This window comes from Sinocyclocheilus anshuiensis, unplaced genomic scaffold (genome assembly GCF_001515605.1).
Source record: "Sinocyclocheilus anshuiensis isolate Anshui unplaced genomic scaffold, SAMN03320099.WGS_v1.1 scaffold179, whole genome shotgun sequence".
Classification (NCBI taxonomy): Eukaryota; Metazoa; Chordata; class Actinopteri; order Cypriniformes; family Cyprinidae; genus Sinocyclocheilus; species Sinocyclocheilus anshuiensis.
The window spans coordinates 1,253,399-1,260,212 of NW_015549577.1; the positions used below are offsets into that span (position 1 = coordinate 1,253,399).

Consider the following 6,814-nt stretch of genomic DNA (forward strand, 5'->3'; position numbering starts at 1 on the left):
CAAACAAAAAAATTATAAATGACTATTTTATAACAGCAAATAAGACAATTATATATATAACATTTCAGCATTATTCCATGTTTAAATAAGTAGCTAATTTATAATAAAATACATATATTTAAACTCATTTCACATATTTACTCAATTCACTAAATAAAAAACTGAAAAAATTTGTATTTATATGAATTCTGTTCATTCAGCAGCTGTTAGCTGCTTATGCCATTAATTCAAAAAAGATGAAACACTGACTGATTAGTCAGCCTGGATGATATATTAGTCTATCACTAGTTAATTAAAAGTGTACAGTAAACATCAAGTTCATAACTCAATAAAATATTGCATTCAATGATACAATCTGATACCTGAATCGGGGCTTTTACAGATTTTACAGATTTTACAGAGAATACAGATTTGTATAAAATGCATAATATGATGATTTCCACAGCTTTATGAATGTTTTACCTCTGATACGTTTAACACCAGCAGAGTGTTCACAAACCGCCAACCCTCTTGTACATTTAACAGATGACTGATGCTCATTTTCCCTACTTTAAAATGAGATCATAAACAACTAAAAGGATTTCAGAGGGCTGAATTTCATGCTAAGCATGTGCCTTCTCCTTGGAACCCCCTTTGAAAGGAAAATCCTCTCTGCAGTTTGTCCTGCAGAACCAGTTGTCATAGAAACAGCATCGCTCTCTGGACTGCTGAATTGAGAGCAAATGTGTGGATGGTGTACAGGTCTCTGAGTGAGTGGGAGGGAACAGGGGAGGCAGATACAACACTTTACTATTCTAACACAAAAGGGGAGATAGCAGATGTTTTAGCTGGACACTGTTTTAGGGGCTAAAATGATTGGAAAAGGCATGGATGAATGGCAGGCATGGCAACACTGGTGACAAGAATGAAGACGTTAATGGACAACAATGAATAGAAGAGTTACACTTACGTGTAGTCGAGTCTCACTTAGAGCTGGAAGGAGAGCGCTGTGATGCTGTGATGAGTGGAGTGTCTGATGTGCTTGTAAAACATCGCCCCCTGCAGGTTTAAACGACACCCTCATAATTGGGGTGTTTTCTCAGTGATGTCATTGAGGATAGAATCTGCCCACTTGTGATCACATTTCTCATATTCAGCTCGAATAAATCAACAATTAGACATTACATATCATTACAATGATTCCCAAAACAAGACCAACAATAACTTAATATAAGCCAACTTCATTTTTTGTGGAAAAGCTCAAAAGTTCTCTAAAATGTTTGGTGTGATGATATTGAAAATAACCATTCTAACACCCAAAATTTAGACTCCGCCCATATGTGACATCATTTACCAGAAATGACATCATTCAGGTCTCTTTAATAGGGGTGCAGAAAATGGTAAGTAATATCATACTTTTAATTCATATTTTTGGGGTTTATTATAGTCAGGGAGAGTACTGTCAAGCTTAACAACTCAACCCCATCACATTATATTAAGATGGAAAAGTATTATTTTTCAACATTTTGTTTTAATCCATAAGTATATACAATGTACTTATTTTATTGCTGCCATATATGGTCTATTCTCCTACACTACATGAGGAGCAGTGGCCATTTTGAGCAAAAGAACACAACCCCACCACAATCAACCCTGTCACAAAAAAAATATATATATATATATGTAAACTTGTGACAGGGTTGAGTTATTTACTTCATTTATCAATCATTTTAATAAAAACATATAAAAATAGTCATGGTTATCGGTAAATATACACTTACCAAACTTCACATTTTTGTTATAAATAGAATATTTTATGTAATGTGTCCAGTTAAACTTTAACAAGCATGCTCCATCAGAAACTGCACCTGCATTAGCAGCAGAAAGACAGTGTTGGGCATGCAGACATGTTGACCCAGAAAGATGGGGGAGAATATGAGAGAGAAAAATAGGGAAGACAATTAAGGATGAAAGCATTTCTTGCTGACATCTGACATGTTAAGGACTAAAACAAAAATTGTGGTTTTAGTTAAACATCTAAATTAAACATTTTTTTTTTTACAAAAATAAAGAAACCATAAACAAACAATTTGACTATTATTAACTTCAGTCCCATAACATGTGAAAATTATGATAAATGTTACATTTGTTATCATTAAATTGTTATGAGGGACAAATGAGCAGTAGGTAGATGTTTGTTTTATAACAAGTTCTGTGTAAAATCCTTTTTAAACAATTCCCATTTTGTACATTACGGGGTTGAGAATAAGAGGTGTCTAAATCTGAAGAAAACTAAAAACAATAAAAGGTATTTAATGCCTGAAATTTGTTGGAGGTTTGATATGTGCCTAATGACGTGGTGTATTTAGAAAATAAATCATATATAGCTGGGAAAAAAAAATTATTCCAAGTTGAAATGTTACAGAATCCCAGGAATGACCCTTAAACTAAAACTACAACCATTTTAAAAATCTGTTAATATAATAAATAACCAAAATAAAATAAAATATAAAAAAATTTGTATTTCATTTTATATTTTATTTTAATTTAGTTGAACCTGACATACTAAAATAACAAACTGAAAAAAAAATAATAATAATAAAAGCTTTATAGACATTTAAAAATATTATAAAAATGACAAATATAACTGAAAATATGATACTCACAATATGAGTTATAGTGTATATAAATCTTGTAGTTATACTCAACTCTAAAATGCTTCATTATGTAGACACTGACTGCAATCTCTTTAAAATTATTTTTAAAAACTAATCACTTTTATCATTTTTATATATGATTTACGGGGAGTTAAAAAGTCTTGGAACAATCCAAACAATTCTTTCACATTTATGGGGGATGTTAAACCACAGACTTTGTGTTCCTCACTAACCTCACACACTACCCGGACAACTGCCTTGTCCAGAGATGGTCCCAGAGAGAGCATCGCCACCTTCATCGAGTGGGTGCTGGTATCCTGCAAGTCTCTTCTGACCGCGGACAACGACACCAGCCCCACTGGGGACCCAGAGCCCAGTCAAGGACCACCTCGCGGCACGGAGCTGCCCGGGCCCACCACAGACTGAGAGCCAGAGCCTGCCACAGTCATTGAGCCATCACCATCAGGAGCGACAGAGCTGACGATCGCCCTGGAGCCTGAGCCCCAAATGTCTGACCAGGTGCGAGAGCCGACAGCACAAGCGACGGTGGATACAGCTGTGGAGATCGCGGCGGCAATGGAAAGCCCCGCACATGGCGCCATCGCTGGGGGTGAGCACAAACTGGACCTGGGAGATTTAATAGACTTGCACTCCGAGATACCCGTCCTTCAGCTTTCACCCGACCTGTTTACCTGGGAAAATATCCCACCCAACCTCCCTGTCCCTCCTCCTCTCATTGACCTGTTCCCTTCCTCAACACCCTCTCCACTGGATCCCGTCAGCCTCTCTGCTCACCATCTGTGGCGTGGGCTTGCCGCTGGTCTGCCTATCTCCAGCTCCATTGGCGTCGAGTCTGGAGGATCCCTCGACTCCACCTTCAGCCTCTGAGGCCCAGACTCAACCTCGGTCCTGCGACCCAGCGGCTCCACCATGGCTCCTAGCTCCCTCGTCTCCACCATGGCCCGTCAGTCCATCAGCTCCACCGGGCTCCATCGTCCCTCCGGCTCCACCTTGGTCAGTCGTCGACCATCCGCCGCCTCGGGACTCCACTCCTCTGGCTCCGCCTCACCCCTCCGTCCCTCAGGCTCTGTCAGGCTCCTCCTTCCCTCCGGCTCCACCTCAGATCCACGATCTGTCACACCCGTGGACTGTCTTGTTGTGTTTTCATTCCCCATGTGCTTATGCCGAGTTCACACTGCACGATTTTCAAACCCCATTTGTGTCTGTACTTTAAGTCAAGCCTGTTCTCTGTGTGTGTGTGTGTGTGTGTGTGTCTGTCTGACTGACATGACCTGTCTGGATTACCTATTGTGGATTATTATTAAAGTGATTATTGGAATTCTTCGTCGTCCTGCCTGTTTCCACACACCGTGTTTGTGACACTCACCTTCGTTTTGTTCCAAAGCTGTATGACTTTTTTTTTTTTTTCTTTTATGCAGAATAAAAAAATAAAGAAATTGACAGCTCAATGTACAGAAACATTCTCATAATATAGTAGTTTTATTAGGGGTAATTATGAAATCTGATAGCATTTTTGAACTTCACTTCAGAACAATAAAACTCATTTAATATTTCTAAATTTGAAGTTAATCAACAACTTGTGCTAGCAATTCAAAGTTTTTCTCAGAGAATAGTGATTTTTATCACATTCAAAATTACAGTAAAAAATTGACCAATTCAGATAAAACTGTAACTTCAGTTAAGACTCAAACTAGAGAAGCAATGATAATAGCCTTGACATATTTAACCAATACACCAATTTGTAACAAAATCGGCATTCATTATCAAAGGCAACTATTTATTTGGCATTACCATAGGCTATATAATCTGATTGCATGGCTTGTGACTGCTTTTCTTTTTGGTTGCATTAGCCTTATTGTCTATGTAAGCCCTGCATTACTCATATTAGATGGTATGCATACAATATCACCAAGGCCATTTAGGAGAGTGCAGGTTTATACCTTGAAAGTGTTTTCAAAGCAAAATAGCACTTCATGTTGAGCACACCATGAATGTAAAATGCCCTGATGGCTAGAAAGCCATCTTGTCTCATACAGACGCACACACAATACTGTAACCATAGCATATGTGCCAGTGTGTGTCTGTGTGTGCGTGTAGCTGTGTAAAGATTACTATGATATGCACATCTAAACCCTGGCTTATAAAAAGCCATTAACAGATTCTTAAATAAGCATTATAAATACCACTTGGATACATGCAGTTTAACAGCTATATGGAGTCCTGAATGAAGTCAGTTGTACAATGCTACATGTTCTAAGTGCAAGTACACTGTTTAAATAAACTTTAGCCTACATAGAACAAAGCAATGAAATATATTTTCACTTAATAGCCTGTATCTTTCATCCTGTTTGTATTACAGGCATATATTTTATTTTTTTGCCAATGATGCATATTAGCTCATTTACATTTAAACATATCAGACCATTTTATCTTTGTCATTTTTTAATCTAAAGTAGGTTCAAGGTAAAATTCCTTTACAAAATGAGTTTTGTTCGACTTTTAAGTATCATTCGGTTACATTTTCGTTGTGGCGTTATTTGGGAGTTAACGCGCGACCAAGCCTCAATATATATTATCCTCGTTGCAATTGAACCCATATTTAATGTAGTGTAGGTAAGATTTTCTTTTACCTTGTTAGATTTTGTTGAATGTTTTCGAGGATGAAGAAATGTCACATTTGCTTTCCATGTTGGCGTCAGTCTTTGCTAGCTTCAACTAGTAAAATGTGAATTTTTGCGCCAAAATCGTTTGTTTAGGACTCAAGGCCTTTGACTTCGATTCATATGTTCCTTCCGGTGAATCGATTCGTCTTACTCGGTCTTCGCTCTGGAAATTCTTATTCATCTTGGTGAATCGGTTCCTCCTACTCGGTTCTCTCTTTCATGTAGCGCTGGGATGTATGATTCATTCCAGTGAATCAATTTAGGTGGTTCATGAAAATGAACAAATAAAAAATGACACCGATTTGAGTCCTAGAACGGCTTGCTTAGCTCTTCTTATATTTAAAGCTGCTGTTTTCGACTTGGTTATGGAAATGATTGTGTGTTCTTGCTCTATAGTTGTATTTATTGTAAATGTATACGAAGTTTGATGCTGTCAGTTACTCTGATTGACACAGTTTTGTGGCAGAAAATACAGATTAGATTCATATGTATAGCCTATACTATAGTATAGTAGATGTCGCATCACTAGTGTTGGATCATGTTGCACGAGTTCGCCGGTCAAAAATGGGTTAGCTATAATTTCTCATCAGAAAATGTATGTAAATATATATATAAATAGAATCAAATATTAAAATACGTATCTTACCCCACCTTGAAGTTCATATAAACTATATCAAACTATAATAGAGCCTATTTTAATTAATTAAAAATCCTAAACATAATAAACATCTGACTGATTTTAGACATGGCATCGTCTCTTAGGCAAACACTATACGGGAAAACTTCCCATCTAAAACACAATTTCAGGAGCAGAAGAACGAAACTGGGTGTCACAGTTGCTAATCACATCAGTGGAAATGAAGGCAGTCCCACAATCACACTGACGCTGCGCACATCGCAGGCAGGTGAGAGATTGACGTCAAGTCGGATGAAAACGGCTGTGTAGAATAAATCTGCTCCTCTGTTCTACCGGAATACCTCGCTGTTTGAGGACTGTTCATAGAAAGTGAGCAGAAATCCAGGATTGTGATCAAAATGATGGTTGGACGGAGAGAGCGGTCTGTTGAAGGGATCGTCCTCCTTCAACGCCAGACGGTGAAATAACACAACAACCGGGTAAGTGAGCTTTGTATTGAGCCACACCGCTGCCTGTTTAATACTGAAACACTATAAGAAAAATAATGGATGATCAGTTGTGTTTGTAAATACATTTAGGCATTGTGTTTGTGCAATATGCAATGTTAATACAGGTCGTAGGGTGTGTGTCACTCAGTTTCAGACAGGGACTACACCCATTGAAGTTTATTATGATATGATGTTACGATTTTTGAATATTGACTGTATTTAATATTCATTCCACAGCACAATAATCTCCACCTCTCAATTGCATTCCTACTACCTGATGTTCAACATTATATTCACGTGATGTTTAATCTTACTAATTTTTATTATCGTTAATCAAGGGCAGTCATATAACTTAGTCAGGTCAAAAAA

The 6,814-nt window shown here is 37.6% G+C and overlaps 1 protein-coding gene and 1 long non-coding RNA gene across 5 annotated transcripts in view; one reads left to right on the forward strand and one right to left on the reverse strand.

The window, feature by feature from the left end:
- Window positions 1-822: 822 nt before the first annotated feature.
- Window positions 823-5,428, reverse strand: LOC107657522 (uncharacterized). The gene is made up of 3 exons (XR_001630694.1): window positions 5,288-5,428; window positions 950-1,038; window positions 823-846 (listed from the first exon to the last, which is right to left on the reverse strand). It is a non-coding gene; the product is annotated as an uncharacterized LOC107657522 (long non-coding RNA).
- Window positions 5,429-6,200: 772 nt separating this feature from the next.
- Window positions 6,201-6,814, forward strand: part of LOC107657524 (major facilitator superfamily domain-containing protein 6-B-like) — a 15,988-nt gene continuing 15,374 nt past the window's right edge. For all 4 annotated transcript variants that reach the window (XM_016445655.1, XM_016445657.1, XM_016445658.1 and 1 more), the window contains exon 1: window positions 6,201-6,436. The gene's annotated coding sequence lies outside the window, so the exon portion shown is untranslated. The remainder of the gene's footprint in view (window positions 6,437-6,814) is intronic.